The sequence below is a fragment of the Bufo gargarizans genome, chromosome 3, assembly GCF_014858855.1.
Source record: "Bufo gargarizans isolate SCDJY-AF-19 chromosome 3, ASM1485885v1, whole genome shotgun sequence".
Lineage (NCBI taxonomy): Eukaryota > Metazoa > Chordata > Amphibia > Anura > Bufonidae > Bufo > Bufo gargarizans.
In genome coordinates this window covers 583,260,131-583,281,430 of record NC_058082.1, presented here as the reverse complement: position 1 = coordinate 583,281,430, position 21,300 = coordinate 583,260,131, and positions in this window count along the sequence as shown.

The following is a 21,300-nucleotide window of genomic DNA, read 5'->3' as shown; positions in this document are numbered from 1 at the left end:
ATAATAGATGTAAACAGTAACAACAAAGTGAAACTGTAAAGAGGACACAAGTATTAGTTAATAGGTGCAATTGAGTACAAACACTCCTATTGGAATCTGGAATGAGAGCATATTCGTAATTCCTTATTATTTCTTACCAAATAGTGGGATCATGTAATGTTCTTAAGGCCATACATCTTCAGTGACTTTTGGAAGAACACTTGTTACAGCTATCTTTCTTGGCTCTCCCATACTCGTACAAATTCGGTTTGGTCAAGCACATATGTGTTTTCAACTGGGAGAAAGCAGAAAGCCACTGCCAGATGTGTGTCCCAGGAGATGTTTATCTCCCAGGTGAAAAATATAATGTGCATATGTCTGTGAAGGTTCTAATTTATCCAGGTCATGGTATATCTGTAAAGAATAAATTAACTGGACTTACTGTAGATTTCTTGAAAACGTTTAACTCGTTCTTCCAACGAGCTTTCTCAATTCTGATTGACTGTACAAGAATTCTCTGGGTAGAATGACCTCTGACCCCATGCTGGATATAATTACCAGATGTTGATTCAGTTACATATTAATTCCCAGAGAATTTTTGTACAATCACTCAGAATTGAGAAAGCTCGTTGGAAGAACAAATGAAACGTTTTCAAGAAATCTACAGTAAGTCCAGTTGCCTTGATTTATTCTTTACAGATAAATATAATGTGCCCCATCCTTTTCTCCCCCAACATCATCTGTCAGAAGAGAGCCCCCTCTACATATAGGATTGTCACTTGATCATCCTGATGGGTTAGTGTAGGTCAAGAATAGTCTATGGGGGTCTTTACATAGTAAATATACATTCTTTTTGCTTGCTTCACTCCTTAAATGGGTTATCCGGATTCAGATTGGAACCTGGACATAAGCTCCCTTTGACACATTTAGCCTGTATGTAGCGCTGCATAGCACAGGGCAGGAGCGGTAACATACTGGGCTTCCCATGTGCATGCTAGGCAAAGGTTTCTGCCTAGCAATGAGCTTGAAGACATCACCGAGACAAACAGGTGGTCTTTAGCTCTGCCCTAGCCTGTTTTACAGGCTAGGGCAGCACTAAAGACCGCCCATTAGTGCCGGTGACATCACTGGGCTCACTGCTAGGCAGAAGCCTCTGCCTAGCATACTAAAAAAAAGCCAGATACGTCACTGGCAGTAAACAAATACCTCTTGTAGGTGGAAGCGGCGGTGAAGGAGGAATAGGTAGCCAACACTGATTTGTGTAATTTTTATTTTTAAATTGGGGTATCCCCCAAAATATTCGGACATATAACAAAATAAAACTAAGAATAAGTGCCCTTGAGTACAAGAATGGATGGTCCACATTGGCTGCAGCCTGTGATAATGCTCTCTGCCGTACTAAACACACGTTCACACTATACACAGGCTGCTGGCGGTACCCCAGCTGCGTTGGCGACCTCTTCATCCTCCTCTGCCTTTGCCTTGTGCTTCCACTGTGCCCCCGCTGTCAGGTGGGAATGCTATCATCAGCGTGCGCTTGTAGTCGCGCATCTTCCGATCAGTAATAGATGTTTTCACTAAATTTGCACTGCACCCACAAAACACTTTTTCTGTAGATCGCTGAGTACATAAACCAGTTATTGATAAGATGTAAAAACACAAAATGCAATCGCACACTGCAACCAGCACTCTGCCCTGCCTTTATGCTGGATGTTGAATAAGGCATTGGTGTACATTTTGGCCAAAGCGTATTAAGCCACTCACCACGTCAAGGTCGCCTTCATGAGTGGTCCCTAACACTAGTTCCTACCTTTTATGGGCCATGACAGCCACATAAAGTCCAGGGAGCGCAGGTGCAGCATGCACGCCAAGCACACTCTGCTTTTAACCCCGTCCGGTGCCATTACAGCTTTCATCGGATCCAGGGATGCAAGTACTCACATGCATGCTGAGCCCACTTTATACTTCTCCTGGAGCCCAATGGCTACTTGTAGGTGCTGTATAAGCAGACTCAGTTTTATACTGACTTTAAAACCAGCCTCCAGGGGGCAGATTAACTGGACAGGTGTGCTTGACTGCTTGGAGATCGCCACGCCTCCAATACGTACTACAAAGAGAAAAATATGGAAAATTTCAGCCCGCACAACCCCTAGCAGGTGCAGATTGCTATGGCGAAATAGAGATATAAATGTAAAAACACAAAATGCAATCGCACACTGCAACCAGCACTCTGCCCTGCCTTTATGCTGGATGTTGAATAAGGCATTGGTGTACATTTTGGCCAAAGCGTATTAAGCCACTCACCACGTCAAGGTCGCCTTCATGAGTGGTCCCTAACACTAGTTCCTACCTTTTATGGGCCCTGGACTTTATGTGGCTGTCATGGCCAATAAAAGGTAGGAACTAGTGTTAGGGACCACTCATGAAGGCGACCTTGACGTGGTGAGTGGCTTAATACGCTTTGGCCAAAATGTACACCAATGTCTTATTCAACATCCAGCATAAAGGCAGGGCAGAGTGCTGGTTGCAGTGTGCGATTGCATTTTGTGTTTTTACATTTATATCTCTATTTTGCCATAGCAATCTGCACCTGCTAGGGGTTGTGCGGGCTGAAATTTTCCATACAGTTCTTGATAAGATTTCTCCCTGATTTCTCCCTCACAGCAGCTGCAGCCTCTCCCTACACTAATCGGAGCAGAGTGACGGGCGGCGCTACGTGACTTCAGCTTAAATAGAGGCTGGGTCACATGCTGCAGTTGGCCAATTACAGCCATGCCAATAGTAGGCATGGCTGTGATGGCCTTTTGGGTCAAGTAGTATGACGCTTGTTGATTGGTTGCTTTGCAGCCTTTCAAAAAGCGCCATAAAAATCGCAGAACACCGAACTCGAACTTTAACGTAAATGTTCGGGTCCGGGTGCCGAAAACCCTAAAGTTCGGTACAAACCCGAACTTTACAGTTCAGGTTCGCTCAACTCTAAAAATGACCCATTCCCCCAAACTGATCCCTTATCTCATACCTTCCTCAACCCTAGTAAGTTAAAAACTATGGACATTAAAGGACAAATATTGTAGATGATGAATAATAAGTAGGAACTCTCAATAAAGGACCTCCAATGTGAAGTGGTCATCAGTATTGGGGTACAAACTCACAAGTTACATTCATAACTTAAACTTCAAGGTCCTTCTCTTCCTTTTAAAATATCTAACAAATTGCCTTTTCTAAAGATTTGCTTTTTTTCCAAGCCCATAACTTTCAGAGTACATTACCACCAGACCATAACAAGTTTTGTAATATAATGCCGGTGGGTTACACAGCATCATTTATTTAGGAGAATAACATTACAAACTTCATGAAGTTTTTGAATGTTAACATTTGTTATTTCAGGCAGAAAACCTACCAAATAGTATTTACCTAGGAATGACCCCGCTGTGAGTTGATGTGAGGAACGATATACTGTAGCTCAATACTAAAGTTCTAAAACTTTTCTATTTTCTGAAAATATAACTTCTAAAAAAAAAATGAAATGTTGAACATGTTTGAGCTCCAGCCAAAAGGGCATAAAGTCAATCTAATGTCTTGGTACTCTATACTGTTCCAGGTATGTTATACTGTATTTGATGGCAAGCATAAATGCATGAAGTGTACTATAAACCATACATAGCAAAGCTAATAGTATATAAACTTTAATGTGCAATGATGTAAAGGAACAGCTGTCATCTCTGCAAATCATCCAGATTTCCAACTGTGAAATGTTCTAAGTTATTTTGGGCAATCCTAAGTTATTTTGGGCAAATAAACTGAACTCTAGGGGGGAGGGGAATTTATCATTCCTCCTACAACAGTTTTCAGACACTGTGTTTGCGACTCTTTCCATGTCACTTGTGCAAAAATTTTTGCTCAAGTGGCATTTCTCTGCTGCCTTAACCTTTCCTGAAAAGGTGGTGTGGAGTAGGTTTCAATTTAGAAGCATGGACTGCCAGAGGCTGTGCCTAATTTTTGACAAGTTGTGTGCCTCGTCAAAAGTTAGGCACAGCCAACGGCAGTGCACAGGGTTATCATAAACTGGCATAGAACACTTGTCTATGACAAATCAGGGCCTGGGTGTCATGTCCTGCTCAGGTTATGTGCGGAGGTCTGCCAGATTAGCAGCACGTGTGTAGTTTTTTGTTTTGGGTTTGGAGTTGAGCTGTATCCGCCTCCATCAGGAGCACTGGGTAGGGTCATTTGTATGAGTTTAAATTACGCCCCTTCCCAGTGTCCTGTGCAGGTTATAGCTTCTATCTTGCTCAGAGGAAGGAATGAAGGATTTGCTGTTTCTGCTCAGTAACAAGATAAGTTGGTTTTGTTTTCTTTTTGTTTTCTGTCTAGGCTTTTAGAGAGACACCTGCACCCTCCAGGTCTTGAGGTAGCAGGCTGTCTCTTTCCCCCTTTTCACCATCTTAGGGATTTTAGAGAATCTTCAGCCTTAGGCATGGAGGCACGTTTATTTCCACCTTTAGGGTCTGAACGTGGGCACAGAAGTCTAGGGGGATCTGGTAGGGATTTGTCAGGAGGTGGCCTAGACGCTTGTTTTGTTGTTTTCTTTATGTCTATTGTATCTTGTATCGTGTCCAGCGTGACATTATAACCCGCCAAAACCTAGACTGGCATTTATCAGCAGCTTTGAGATGGAGTCAATTGATTCATGGGTTGATCGCATACAGGAATTAACTTGGTAGGTAGCTGACCTCCGCAATGCAGTTACTCTTTGTCAGAATTTTCTGATTCATGGCTCTGCTGGTGGGAGTCAGTCCAGCCTTGAACCTAAGGTCGCTCTCCCTGATTGGTTTTCAGGGGGTGTGGATGACTTTATCCGCTTTAGGGAGTCATGCAAGCTGTATTTTCAGCTGCGGCCATATTCATCTGGTGATGAGTCAGAGAGTAGGGATATTCATTTCCTTGCTTAAAGGGGACGTGCAGTCCTGGGCCTTTTCTCTGCTGACCGGTTCTCTGGCCCTCCGGTCGGTGGATTAATTTTTTAAAGCCTTGCAATTAATTTATGATGACCCAGATGGGTCTCGATGGCGGAATCTAAGTTGCGTACTTTATTACAAGGAGAACATACTGCAGAGGCGTATTGTGTTGAGTTTAGGAGATGGGCTACAGAGTCTGAGTGGAATGACTGTGAGCTACGTAGTCCGCTTTTTTAGGGGTTGTCTGAAAGATTGAAAGATGCCATTGCTATTCATGAGTATCCAGATACGTTGGAGAATGCTATGTCTTTAGCAGTACGGTTAGATAGACGCATTAGAGAGAGGTGTAAGGTTCCCTCCGCGCGATGGATCCCTTCTGTGAGTGGTTTTGTCTCACCAGTTCCCCATGGTATTATGACATGTAATACTGGGGTAGGGGAGGAACCCATGCAACTGGGTCAGGTGTCTTTCCGTTCTGGTAATAGGATTTTTAGGAGGTTGTATAAGCTATGTTATTACTGGGAGAAAGTGGTCATTTTGTTTATGCTTGTCCTTTTGTTAAACCACATGTTCATTATAAAGAACCACAAAGAGGTTTACATAAAGAGAAAAAAAAACATCCCTGACTCTTGGTAGTGTGTATGGGGTGCTGGAGCAAGCAAGTATGCAATCTCCCTGCAATACTCGTTTTCTCATTCCAGCTATGGTGGTGCTAGACTCAAGAAAATTTAATTTTGAAGTATTCATTGATTGTGGTGCTGGGGCAATCCTTATTGATTATCTTTTTCTTCATAATCTGGGCCTAAGTACTTGCACCTTAGAAAGAGAGATTCCAGTGTTCGCAATTGATTATTTCCCTCTTTCTCAAAGGAGTCTCACTCATATTTCTCATGGTATTCAGTTAAGGGTGGGTGATTCACATGTTGAGATCATTTCTTGTTTTGTCATAAAGGACTTGCCCGCTCCTATGGTCTTGGGTTTACCATGGTTGACTAAACATAACCCAATTATAGATTGGCAGGCAAGGCAGATCATTGGTTGGAGTGAATTTTGTTCGGACAAATGTCTTGGTGCATCTATATCAGGGGTGTCTACTATGGTTTTACCTTAGTATCTCTAAGATTTTGCGGATGTATTTTCGGAGGGTGGGGCTCAGGAATTGCCTCCTCATCGTGAATATGATTGTCCAGTTAATCTCATCCCAGGGGCTAAGTTGCCAAAGTCTCGATTATACAATCTTTCTCAACCCGAAAGAGAGGTCATGCAGAAGTATATTGCCGAGAGTTTGGCAAAAGGTCATATTAGGCCATCTAAATCTCTGGTCGCAGTTGGTTTATTCTTTGTAAAGAAAAAGGATGGATCGCTCAGACCCTGTTTGGATTTCCGGGAATTGAACCACATTACGGTCCGTGATCCGTATCCCCTTCCTTTGATCTCTGACCTTTTTTATCAAATTGTTGCAGCCAAGGTGTTCTCCAAGTTAGATTTAAGAGGGGCCTACATTCTGATCAGAATCAAGGAGGGGGATGAGTGGAAAACGGCTTTCAACACGCACGAGGGTCATTTCGAGAATCTGGTTATGCCTTTTAGGTTAACTAACGTGCCAGCAGTGTTTCAGCGATTTGTCAATTACATTTTCCATCATTTTGTGGGAAGGTTCGTTGTAATTTACTTGGATGACATACTAATTTACTCTTCTGACCTGAAGGCCCATCAGAATCACGTGAGACAGGTTTTGGCCATCCTTCGGGAGAATAAATTATATGCTAAATTGGAGAAATGTGTGTTTTCTGTTCAGGAGCTTCCGTTTCTGGGTTATCTGCTTTCTGACTCTGGTTTTCGTATGGACCCCGAATAAAGGTCCGGGCGGTTCTGGAATGATACCGACTAGAGAATCAGAAAGCTTTGATGCGGTTTTTGGAGTTTACCAATTATTATAGAAAATGTATCTTGAACTACTCTACCATTGTAAAATCCCAGACCGATATGACTAAGAAAGGCGTTGACTTCTCTGTCTGGTCGGATGAGGCATTGCAGGCCTTTTCGACTATTAAGGAATGTTTTGTGTCTGCTCCCATTCTGATGCAGCCAGATGTGTCTCAGCCATTCGTGGTGGAGGTGGATGCATCAGAGGTGGGGGTTGGAGCAGTATTGTTGCAGGGTTCATCTCCTGGCAAGTGGCGTCCGTGTGCTTTTCTTTCCAAGAAGCTCTCGGTCGCCGAGAGAAATTATGATGAAGGAGATAGGGAAATTGCTGGCCATCAAATTGGCCTTTGAGGAATGGCGTCACTGTTTGGAGGTTGGAGTTACGGTATATACTGATCATAAAAACTTGGCTTACCTGCAATCTGCCAAGCGTCTGAATCCTAGACATGGTCACTGTTCTTTACTAGATTCAACTTTGTGGTTACTTTTCGTCCGGAGGTTAAAAACGTCAAGGCGGATGCATTGTCTTGTAGTTTTCCTGGGGGAGGTGATTCAGAGGATCCTACTCCGATTTTGGCTGATGCGGTGGTTGTCTCCGCTCTGTACCCCAAGTTGGAGATGTAGGTGTTGGGAGCCCAGGAGGAGGCTCCTGATTCTTGTCCCCCAGGTAGGTTGTTTGTTCCTGCTGGATTGTGATATAAGATATTCAAGGAACATCACTATCCTTACGAGTCATCCTGTTGGCAAGTCCACCTTTGATCTGATTTCCCGGAGGTTCAGGTGGCCCGGGTTACGTAAGAGTGTTGAGGATTACGTAGCAGCTTGTGAGACCTGTGCACGGTCAAAGGTTGCTCACACTCAACCTTCTGGTTCACTTCTTCTTTGTCTATTCCATCTCGTCCTTGTCTATGGACTTTAATACTGATCTGCCGAGTTCCACAACCGAGTTGGTGGTTGTTGACCGTTTCAGTAAAATGGCTCACTTTGTATCGTTAGCTAGTCTGCCCAATGCTAAGACTTATGCTCAGGTTTTTGTGGATAACATCAGGAAGATGCATGGCATTCCTTCGGATGTGGTTTCTGATAGGGGCACGCAGTTTGTTTCCAGGTTTTGGAGGGTGTTCTGCTCTCGTCTTGGTATCCAACTTTCGTTCTCTTCAGCTTTTCATCCGCAGTCGAATGGACAGACAGAGAGTACTAATCAAAACCTGGAGACCTACTTGAGGTGCTTTGTGGCTGAAAACCAGTAGGACTGGTCCTCATTCTTATCCCTAGCAGAATTTGCTTTGAATAACCGTAGGCAGGAGTCCACAGGTAAGTCGCCATTTTTTGGCGCATACAGTTTTCATCCTCAGTTTGGTACCTTTTCTAGGACTAGTTCCTCTGGGATGCCAGAGGAGGAGAGATTTTCTTCTGCCTTGTCTTCTATTTGGTGGAATATTCAAGTGAATTTGGAGAAGATGGGTGAGAGGTATAAGCGAATGGCTGACAAGAGACAAATGACTGGTCCGGACCTGTGTGTGATTGATCTGATGTGGTTATCTACTCAAAATATTAAACTGAGAGTACCATCTTGGAAACTGGGTCCAAGATTTATTGGACCTTACAAAATATCTGTGGTGGTCAATCCAGTGGCGTTTCTTCTGGATCTTCCGCAGATCTGGAGGATCCATGATGTGTTCCAAGGTCTTTACTGAAGAAATATGTGAAACCGGTGGAACCATGGTCCATCGAGATTGCCTCCCCCCCCTGTTCTGGTTGATGGAAATTTAGATTTCGAGATCTTTAGGGTTCTCGACTCACGTGTTCTTTGGGGTTCCCTTCAGTACCTGGTACATTGGAGGGGATACAGCACCTAGGAGAGGATGTTTGTTCCGGCTGTGGATGTTAGTGCCAGCCGACTGGTGAGGGCCTTTCATAAGGCCCACCCAGATAAAGTTGGGCTGCAGTGTTCCGAGGTCACCCGTAGAAGGTGGGGTACTTTCATGCCCTGCTCAGGGTATGTGCCGAGGTCTGCCAGGTTAGCAGCCCGTGTGTAGTTTTTAGGTTTGGGTTTGTAGGTGGGAGCATTTATCTAAAGGACAACTATTAGGCCCCTTTCACACGGGCGTTAAGGGGAAAATGTGCGGGTGCGTTGCGGGAACACGCGCGAGTGCAAAACATTATAATGCGTTTTGCACTCGCGTGAGAAAAATCGCGCATGTTTGGTACCCAAACCCGACCTTCTTCGCAGAAGTTCGGGCTTGAGATCGGTGTTCTGTAGATTTTATTATTTCCCTTTATAACATGGTTATAAGGGAAAATAATAGCATTCTGAATACAAAATGCTAAGTAAAATAGCGCTGGAGGGGTTAAAAAATAAAATAAAAATAATTTAACTCACCTTAATCCACTTGCTCGCACATTCCGGTCATCACATGATCCATCACATGATCTTTTACCATGGTGATGGATCATGTGATGGATCATGTGATGACTGGAGTGATGTCACCACAGGTCCTGTTCCTACACAGCTAAGATGAAGACAGGAGATGCCGGGCTGCGCAAGAAAGTGGATTAAGGTGAGTTAAATTTTTTATTATTTTTTTAACCCCTCCAGCGCTATTTTACTATGCATTCTGTATTCAGAATGCTATTATTTTCCCTTATAACCATGTTATAAGGGAGAATAATAATGTTCGGGTCTCCATCCCGATCATCTCCTAGCAACCGTGCGTGAAAATCGCACCGCATCTGCTCGTGCTTGCGGATGCTTGCGATTTTCACGCAACCCCATTCATTTCTATGGGGCCTTCGTTAAGTGAAAAACGCACAATATAGAGCATGCTGCGATTTTCACGCAACGCACAAGTGATGTGTGAAAATCACCGCTCATGTGAACAGCCCCATAGAAATGAATAGGTCATGATTCAGTGCCGGTGCAATGCGTTCAACTCACGCATCGCATCCGCGCGGAATACTCGCCCGTGTGAAAGGAGCCTAAGTCCTGTACTCCACAAATCTGGCCTTTATGGAAGAGTGGCAAGAAGAAAGCAATTTTTGAAACCAAGCCATAATAAGTTCCAATTGCAGTTTGTCACAAGCTATGCGGGGTATAATAAAAGGGTCCATTCACACATCCGCAATTTTTTTCCAGATCCGTTCTGGATTTTGTGGACCCATTCATTTTCAATGGGGCCGAAACAAATGCTATTGTACGTGCTTTCCACATCCGCACTTACGGATCCGCCAATTCTGTTCCCCCCCAAAAATAGAACATGTCCTATTCTTGTCCACAATTGCGGACAAGAAAAGGCATTTTCTATTATAGTGCCGGCAATGTGCGGTCCGCAAATTGAGGAACGCACATTGTCAGTGTCCGTGTTTTGCGGATCCGCAATTTGTGGACCACAAAACACCTCCAGACGTGTGAATGGACCCTAAATGTGGAAGAAGGTGCTCTGGTCAGATGAGACCAAAGTTTAACTTTTTGGCCTAAATGCAATACGCTATGTGTGGTGGAAAACTAACACTGCACATCACCCTGAACACACCATCCCCACCATGAAACATGGTGGTGGCAGCATCATGCTGTGAGGATGCATTTCTTCAGCAGGTAAAGGGAAGCTGGTCAGAGGTGATGGGAAGATGGATGGAGTTAAATACAGGGCAGTCCTGGAGGAAAACCTGGTAGAGGCTGCAAAAGACTTGAGACTGGGGTGAAGGTTTATCTTCCAACATGACAACAACCCTAAACATACAGCCAGAGCTACAATGGAATGGTTTAGCTCAACGAACATTCATGTATTAGAATGACCTTAAGTCCAGACCTAAATCCCATTGAAAATCTGTGGAAAAGCTTGAAAATTGCTGTTCCCAGACGTTCTCCATCCAATCTGACTGAGCTTGATCTATTTTGCAAAGAAGAATGGGCAAAACTTTCAGCCACTAGCTGTGCAAAGCTGGTAGAGACATACCCCAAAAGACCTGCAGCTGTAATTGCAGTGAAAGGTGGTCCTACAAAGTACTGACTCAAGGGGGCTGAATACAAATGCACAACACACTTTCCAGATTTTTTGAGGACGGAAAACCATGTATCATTTTCTTTTCACTCGACACACACTTGCTACTTTGTGTTAATCTATCACATAAAATCCCAATAAAATACATTTAAGTTTGTGGGTGTAATGTTAACCTCCCTGGCGGTATGATTATGTCTGGAATTTTGTACCAAAAGTGGTACAATTTTTTGCATGAAATTTGGTGTTATGTTATAAATTTATTTTATGGGCACAAATTACAGTAAAATTGCAGGCAAGGGGCACTGTACAGTAATAAAATGTCAGATCTGAGGTTATACAGTGTAATCCTCTCAGATTACAATGTATAACCTATTTTATGTGTGTGTGTCACTTTTACTGTTTATATTTTTTTGAATTTCCCGCCCAGTTCCGCCCCCATGCGCAGCTGCTGCTCGCAGGGAACGGAATCAGGAAGTAATATGCCAGCCGGCGCTCACAGCAGAGGACATCGCCGGATCGCCGGCAGAAGGTGAGGGAGGACTGCAATGTTACCCCGAGCGTGACTCGGGGTTACCGCTCCTGGCAGCGAAAATTAACCCTGAGTCACGCTCGGGAACACCGCCAGGGAGGTTAAAAAATGTGGAAAGGTTCAAGTGGAATGAATACGTTTTCAAGGCACTGTGTTAGCCCAGCAGTCTGTGCCGACACTGCTGCCCCTTCCCACAGGCGCCGGGCTCCCTGTTTCCCTCCTGCTGCCATGCACCGTGCTGACAAGCGTGGGCAGCAGGTAGCCTAACTGTTGTATCTGCTTCCTGCTTGAGTCCTGTAATGGTTGTCCTGTAATGGTTGTTAGGGCGTGCACGGGGCGTGTCTATCCTCCCTTGTGAGGCAGCACGTTCACGCCTTCCGTCTCCCCAGGCTATGGCGCTTTCTTCCCCAGGAAGATGCCTGAGCAACTAATGGTCACTAGCTTGTCTAGTTCCTAGTGTGAAGGTGTTTTGGGATTTATCGGATTTTGCTTGCTTGCCGCCCGCCTCTTGGAATTCGTTTATGGACTTTGCTTGATCTCTGCCTGCCCTGACTTCGGACTTCCTGACCAGGTACCTCCACTCGGTACTTGCACCGGTATCTTTGACCCCCTGGTGAGCTGCCACTGACTCGGGAACCGCTACGGAGTGGCACCTCGCAACTAACCAAACGGCCCAAGCCTATCCTCACCACCAGAGGCTCCAGTGAAGGCCAGTTTGTTGCTTAGGGTACTACTTTCACACTAGCGTTTTTATTTTCCGGTGTTGAGTTCCATCACAGGAGCTCAATCCTGTAGAAAATGATCAGTTTTATCCTAATGCATTCTGAATGGAGAACATTCCGTTCAGGATGCAACAGTTCAGTCTCTCTTGCGTTTTTTGGCTGGAGAAAATACAGCAGCATTAATTTCCATTGAAATGTATTAGTGCCGGATCCAGCATTAAGTGTTCCGGCAAAACGGATCCAGTTTTCCGGATTGTGTGAAAGTACCCTTAGTCACGCCCCTCCAGAGTATAGCCAGTCAGTGGCGCAGTGGGTCCACACTCGCTTGCATAACACACTGCACATAGTACAGTGAGTGCAGCTCTGGAGTATAATGCAGAATAGTACAAGATAAGTAATGCTATTTATCTACAAAGTTTCTTAGGTTTGTGTAGATTAAAGAGGACCTCCCGCTATGTCCCCCAGTATTTTTGCTGACTTGGTAACACTGGGAAGAGTCTGCCCTGTTTCTCCCTGGGCGTTCCTTCTCCCAGGCTGTAGCGCTGTCCAATCGCAGCGAAAATACCGGAGGGCATAGCGGGAGAACGGAGCGGCGCCCCCGGAATAATAGTAAGTGCAGTGAGATCCCGGGGCGCCACTCTACACAGCCTGATAGTTATATTACAATGTTTGAACCAATGAAAGGTCCTCTTTAAAGGGGTTGTCCAAGTTATATTTATTGATGACCTATCCTCAGGATAGGTCATCAATATCAGATCGGAGGGGGTCTGACACCCAGCACCCCCTCCGATCAGCTGTTTGAAGAGAAGGTGCGCGCGGTGTCAGCGCTGCCTCCTCTTCACTGTTTACCTTCTAGCCGTTGCATCTGCAGTGGTGAGCAGGTGTAATTACACCCAAGCCTTCCTATTGAAATGATCGGAGGGGGTGCTGGGTGACGGACCCCCTCCGATCTGATATTGATGACCTATCCTGAGGATAGGTCATCAATAAATATAACTTGGACAACCCCTTTAACTATATTTAATATGGTTTCATGTATATATTTTATGGAAAGGATCATTAGAGTATTTTTAAGCATTTTAAAGTATTTTTATATGTTTATATAGCAGCACTGGCATTACCGTCATTTCTACTGAATATAGCTATATATCATTGTACTTATCCCATCTGCACCATGCCACCGGGACTGTACTGTATGTTCTCAGACTCCAGTAAATAAGACAAGCACACACAATTACAAGCCTCGGGGCTTCCTTCTTACAAGATGATGGAGCACTGCTACAAATCGCTTGTCTCCAAATCTACATTTAAGCTATTTTTAATTGCTCAGCAACATTTATATCATTAACATGCGTAATAAAACATAACACATGATTCAGAGCAGTGCACATAATACATTTTCATTGTGACACTTTAAAATACTCTTTAAATCTTGATTTTTATTTTTTTACTTAAGGGGGCAATATGGTTTAGTAACAAAAAAAAAAAAAGGAAGTACAGTAACCCATTAGATTATTGTGAGTAGTGTTGAGCAAATCATGGACTTCGATCCAAATTACAAGATTACAAGATTCGTGGTAGCGAATCGATTTAACCTGAATTAGTGTAAAAAAAAGTTATACTTACCTGATCTATTTGTTCACAACAGGCCGACAGCCGCCATCTTGCTTGAAGATCTCGCACGCCATGATGCCGCGCACGATTTTGAGCCACGTCTTCAAGAAAGATGGCGGTGGCTGGCCCGTCGTGAGCAAATGGAGCAGGTAAGTAGGATTTTGTTATGTATTTTTTTTACACTCTGTTATTTATATCAGATGCCGCAATCATGTATGAACGCGGCATCTGAGGGGTACAATGACAGGGAGAGGCGCAATCGCTGCTCCCTGTTATTGCACCCACTACTTACAAGAAATGTGCTTGATGAAGCAAATTGTTTTGTAAAATTCGGTGAATCAAACTTTACATAAATTGGCTCATCTCTAATTGTGAGCTAACAGAACAAAAGGGGTTCTGTGTATGGGAATCTCATCTATTAGCCACAGAGTAGCTACAAAGTGTCTCTCAGGCCTCATGCACACAACAGTATTTTTTCACGGTCCGCAAAACGGGGTTCCGTTGTTCCGTGATCCGTGTCCGTTTTTTCTTCCGTGTGTTTTCCGTGATTTTTGGAGGATCACCAGACATGAAGGAAAGTAAAAAAAAAGTTGTTTTGGTGTCTGCCTGGCTGTGCCTAGCCAAACGGATCCGTCCTGACTTACAATGCAAGTCAATGGAGATGGATCAGTTTGACGTTGACACAATATGGTGCAATTGCAAATGGATCTGTCCCCCATTTACTTTCAATGTAAAGTCAGGAGTCCCTATCGGAGTCTTCCCCAATCCGATGGTATTTTTTAACTTGAAGCGTCCCCATCACCATAGGAACGTCTCTATGTTAGAATATACCATCGGATTTGAGTTACATAGTGAAAACTCAGATCCGACAGTATATTCTAACACAGAGGCGTTCCAATGGCGATGGGAACGCTTCAAGTTAAAATATACTAATAACTGTGTACATGACTGCCCCCTGCTGCCTGGCAGCATCCGATCTCTTACAAGGGGCTATGATCCGCACAATTAACCCCTCAGGTGCCGCACCTGAGGGGTTATTTGAGCGTATCATAGCCCCCTGTAAGAGATCAGGGGCTGCCAGGCAGCAGGGGGCAGACCCCTCTCCCTCCCCAGTTTTAAATTCATTGGTGGCCAGTGCGGCCCCCCCTCCCTCCCTCTACTGTATTAATTTCATTGGTGGCCAGTGCGGCCCCCCCGGCCCCCCCTCCCTCCCTCTACTGTATTAATTTCATTGGTGGCCAGTGCGGCCCCCCCCCCCGGCCACCCCTCCCTCCCTCTACTGTATTAATTTCATTGGTGGCCAGTGCGGCCCCCCGTCCCTCCCTCTACTGCATTAATTTCATTGGTGGCCAGTGCAGCCTCCCCGGCCCCCATCCCCCCCCCATCATTGGTGGCAGCGGAGAGTTCCGATCGGAGACCCAGTTTAATCGCTGGGGCTCCGATCGGTAACCATGGCAACCAGGATGCTACTGCAGTCCTGGCTGCCATGGTTACTTAGCAATATTAGAAGCATTATACTTACCTGCTGCGCTGTCTGCTGGTAAGTGACAGGTCTGTGCGGCGCATTGCTCAGACCTGTCACTTACCAGTAGGAGGAGCACCCGGCCGGTCACAGACAGCGCAGCAGGTAAGTATAATGCTTCTAATATTGCTAAGGCCGCACTGGCCACCAATGAAATTAATACAGTAGAGGTAGGGGGGGCCGGGAGGGCGCACTGGCCACCAATGAAATTAATACAGTAGAGGGAGGGGGGCCGTGGGGGCCGAACTGGCCACCAATGAAATTAATACAGTAGAGGGAGGGGGGCCGGGGGGGGGCCGCACTGGCCACCAATGAAATTAATACAGTAGAGGGAGGGATGGGGGGCCGCACTGGCCACCAATGAAATTAATACAGTAGAGGGAGGGAGGGGGGCCGGGGGGGGAGCGCACTGGCCACCAATGAAATTAATACAGTATAGGGAGGGAGGGGGGGGCCGCACTGGCCACCAATGAATTTAAAACTGGGGAGGGAGGGGGGTCTGCCACCTGCTGCCTGGCAGCCCCTGATCTCTTACAGGGGGCTATGATACACACAATTAACCCCTCAGGTGCGGCACCTGAGGGGTTAATTGTGCGGATCACAGCCCCCTGTAAGAGATCGGGTGCTGCCAGACAGCAGGGGGAAGTCATGTCCACAGTTTGTAGTATATTCTAACTTGAAGCATCCCCATCACTATGGGAACACCTCTGTGTTAGAATATACTGTCGAATTTGAGTTTTCACGAAGTGAAAACTCAGCTCTGAAAAAGCTTTTATGCAGACGGATCTTCGGATCCGTCTGTATGAAAGTAGCCTACGGACACGGATCACTGACGCAGATGACAATCTTGTGTGCATCCGTGTGTTTTCACGGATCCATTGACTTGAATAGGTCCGTGAACCGTTGTCCGTCCAAAAAATAGGACAGGTCTTATTTTTTTGACGGACAGGAAACACGGATCACGGACGCGGATGAACAACGGTGCATTTTCAGAGTTTTCAACGGACCCATTGAAAGTCAATGGGTCCGCAGAAAATCACGGAAAATGGAACAACGGACACAGATGCACACAACGGTCGTGTGCATGAGGCCTCAATCTGAGGACTGGATACATCTGTGAATTACATGGACATTGATTTCAACGGATTTCAATTCAACTATAAATGATGAATTTCACCTGGTGGGGGCGCTAGAGAGAAACTGAACACTTGTTCCCAGGTTCCCCAGCAGATTATTAATGTTCACTCATAGTCCCGGTAAGAGGATACCCTGTGATCAGCAAAATCAGGACAGTGCTGCCAGTAATCTTGTGCAAGCCCAGGACTGTAAGGGCTTATGTACACAAAAGTATTTTCTTTCCACTTCCGTTCCGTTTTGTTTTTTTGCAGACCGTATGGGGAACCATTCACTTCAATGTGTCCGAAAAAACTAGGTGAACGGATGGACTGTACATGCCTGGTTCCCACCGTGAAGCATGGCGGACGAGGTGTGATGGTGTGGGGGTGCTTTGCTGGTGACACTGTTGGGGATTTATTCAAAATTGAAGGCATACTGAACCAGCATGGCTACCACAGCATCTTGCAGCGGCATGCTATTCCATCTAGTTTGCGTTTAGTTGGACCATCATTTATTTTTCAACAGGACAATGACCCCAAACACACCTCCAGGCTGTGTAAGGGCTATTTGACCATGAAGGAGAGTGATAGGGTGCTGCACCAGATGACCTGGCCTCCACAGTCACCGGACCTGAACCCAATCGAGATGGTTTGGGGTGAGCTGGACCGCAGAGTGAAGGCAAAAGGGCCAACAAGTGCTAAGCATCTCTGGGAACTCCTTCAAGACTGTTGTAAGACCATTTCAGGTGACTACCTCTTGAAGCTCATCAAGAGAATGCTAAGAGTGTGCAAAGCAGTGTCTACTTTGAAGAACCTAGAATATGACATATTTTCAGTTGTTTCACACTTTTTTGTTATGTATATAATTCCACATATGTTAATTCATAGTTTTGATGCCTTCAGTGTGAATCTACAATTGTCATAGTCATGAAAATAAAGAAAACTCTTTGAATGAGAAGTTGTGTACAAACTTTTGGTCTGTACTGTATATGTACGGCGGAGGTTTGGTAAGGGTTAAACACCATGTGCCCCCCAATAAGGGACATTTCTGGAAGGGTTCTAATATTAGAAAGTGTTACAAAAGCGATGGTACAGTGTGTTTTTAAAGACACTGGGGCACATTTATTACAACCAGCGTTTTAGACACCGGTCTTAATAAAGCCCTAAACGGGCGGCGGATATGAAGAGGGGTATTTCAGGTTAATAAATGACCCCCACTGTTTGTTAACGCCATCAACCATGCAATTACTCATAGTTACCGTATACATGTCAGTGTCACTCTAACATTATTTGGAATTGCTCTCATTGCGTTCAAGGGCATAAAAGGGGAAAGGGGAGAGAAAAATCTAAAATTTATAAGAAAATAACAACAAGATATATAAAAACCTAAAACCTAGGAGACCCCAGAGTGTCATATACTAATTTCCGGGAGCATTTTTGATTAGTGTAGAATCAATTTTGGGCACAAATCAAAAATCTGTATCTACCTATCTATTGATTGATCCAGTGGCATAACTAGAACAGACTGGGCCCCACAGAAAATGTTTGAATGCTCCCCCCCCCCCCCAGCAACCCCCCCCCCCTCCTTCAGAACCGCTCGTTTCATTTCCTAAATGTATATACCGTACTGTATGTCATGTCGCTGTATATAATGTCATTGTATAATACAGATGATGGGCGCTGACAATATCTATCTATCTATCTATCTATCTATCAATCTATGTATCTATTATCTATATATCTATCCTATCTGTCATTTTTAGTAATAGTTCCAGTGAGCGCAATTTCTTGCTTTCCATAATATAAATCACATGTTGCTAAAGGAAATATTTTCATAGAAGTAAATTCCAGCAAGCTATCAGATATGGTAACAATGTGAGCACAAGATAACATTTTCCTCCTTGAAAACACAATCAGAAGATGGCTTTTATTGGAGCGCGTTCCCATCGTCTTCTCTGCACTAGGTGACATCTCCATTTTTCTTAACATAAAGGAATCTATTTTTGGCAGCCTGTTCATTACTGACAGAAGGGGCTTTCATAGCTGACTTTATAGGAGGGAAGGTATGCCAAACATTTACATTTCATGTAATTACTGTCACATTCTACCTTTACATATAATGTCAATGTAATTAGCGTATGACTGGATCATCATTACCGGGCGGTAACGGTATGGAGGTGCAGAACATCTGAACCTCATGCGGCTTGAACCTATATTGCCTATAATAAGATAATAAGTAGAGATGAGCGAATCGAATCCCACAAAGTGGAATTTGATCTGAATTTCAGGATAAATTCAGGATTCGCCTATAAATTGCGCTTCGCTCAACTTTAATCACAATGCCTAGGTGCAGCTCAGCCGCCTTGAAGTGAATGGGGCTAAGCTGCTTTACTGTGCCGAGAGAAGGCCACAGCTCCAGTGCCTTCTCAAACAGCTGGATGGTGGGAATCCCAGGTGTCAGACCCCCACTGATCAGATACTAATCATTAATCCAGAGGATAGGTCATCAGTATAAAGGCAGCACTACATTGTATTGCCATGGGTTAAACCTAGTGAAATCAAGTCTTTAATAATTGTACAGTTGGGCTACTTACATGGAACCTGCTTGCCGTTATCAAGTGCTACTGCGGCTCCTTAGGAAAATATTACATCGGTTGGAGTCCAACTCTTGACAAGATCAACTGTTTGAAGGGCCTGTGGTGCTCGTGCGAGAGCTGCAGACTGCTCAATGTTCACATCGGGACAGGCCATCAGTTTTGCAAAGGCCATTTTAGTAAGAATATAGGCTCCCAATAAATGTGTGCATTGTCCATAGAGGCAGGATATTCCACCGCTGATGTGCCGTGTTAGGCCCCACATCTTGTACAGAGTCATAATACTGTCCTTACGGCTATGCACCCATGCTCCCAGGCATTACAATGCCTTGGGTCCTCAATGAAAAAAAAACATTTGTAACAGAGCCCCCCATCTACTATATTCCGATATGAATGTTGTCTTATACGGCAGTAGAGCTTTTTGGCCGTAGATAATCACTAAAGGGATTTATGAGCAATCCACCCACTAAAAATGCACGGAGGAGATATATCCAGGTGCAGACAGGTGGGTTTGTGCAGACAGACCATTGATTTTTATAAGTCATCCTTTCCTTGCTCTCGAGAAGAAGAAGGGGACATTAGCCTCACTTTACCTGTTCCCAAATCTCTGTTTATTTTAGCCAGTGCTGTATGATTAGACTAAAATACAATGTAACAGCTGCAATCCGGCTACAGGCAGCTCTATACAACCTACGAAGCGCTCGCCCCGTCGTCACAGAATCCTCTGCAATGCAACATAATTGCTCACAGATGTAGCACTTTCCTTATGTACTGGCAAAACCAAAATATTACAGATTTTCCATTCATTTTAATTACAGCCTGAGCGCACTTTATCACAATGAAGCCGAACATATCTCACCGCGGAATACCATTCCTGATCGGTTTACAGTAGATGTTGTTACTAATCAGGGCGTACATTCCTTGTTGACTCGTTCATTACTTATGGTTGCCATTATGTAGATAAGAATAAATGACTAACAATTTCTAAAGAGCCCGAGTGCAACAATGGGAGCACATGAGAGCTAATAACCCACCTTTCATCTGAAAGGGAAAAATTCTGCATCTGAGCATAAATCATCATTTGTATGGCTCTGCATGCCTGACATTGAGTCATTATGGAATATTTTCTTAGAATGTTGATATATATATATATAGAGCGGCTGCTCTGGCTATCTAAAATGTATTGATTATTCTAGTGGGAAAAATCTATGGGATGGTATATTAATGGAGTGAAATGTATGGCGGCAAAGTCTTGCCATAATATAGGAAAGAAATACTGTGATATGTGTCATCAATCACACAATGCACACACGCAACACACAACTGGCCACAAGGGAGCGCTCTGACTCTTACTGCACCCATAATCTTGGATGTGACTGTAAGGGAGGAACTTGCCTACGCACTAGATTACCAAGGACTTAAAAGGCATCTGTTCTGTACCTATGACACTTACTGACCTGTTACATGTGCACTTGGCATCTGTGTTGGTCCCATGTTCGTATGTGCAGGCATTGCTGAGAAAATGATGTTTGACTATATTCAAATGAGCCTCTAAAAGCAACGGGGTGTTGCCATTACACCTAGAGGCTCAGCTCTCTCTGCAACTGATGCACTTTGATTGAAAGGATTGGGCAGTGTAAACGTGATCACACATAGCCCTGGAAATCGAATTACAGAGGGAGCAGCAGTTGCAGAAAGAGCAGAGCTTCTAGGTGTAATGGTAACACCCCCGTTGGTCCTAAAGGCTCGTTTGCATATATTAAAACTTCATTTTTGTAAGCAATGTGGGCACATAGGAACATGGGACCAACACAGATGCCGTCAGCTGGTTTCATAGGTACAAATCTGCTGACAAATGCACCCAATACACGTCGAACATCCACACAACACGCTGCCACCATCTGTCAGTTACAGCCGACGCGCTGCACTGTCCTGACCACATACAGCGTCAGGACGTAGTGCGCGCACTATGACCTGACACTGCACGCTGTCAGTTGACAGTGCAGCGCGGGCCAGAGAAGACAAGGGAGCGAGACACTGGACCCAGAGTGGAGCCGCGGCGCAGGAGAGGTAAGAGGAGTTTATTTTTATTTTATTCTGATCCGAGGTCTGATAAGGGTTAATAATAAAGGGCTAATCTGAGGTCTGATAAGGGTTAATAATAAAGGGCTGATCTGAGGTCTGATATGGGTTTATAATAAAGGGCTGATCTGAGGTATGATAGGGGTTAACAATAATGGGCTGATCTGAGGTCTGATAAAGGGTTAATAATAAAGGGCTGATCTGAGGTCTGATAGGGGTTAATAATAAAGGGCTGATCTGAGGTCTGATAGGGGTTAATAA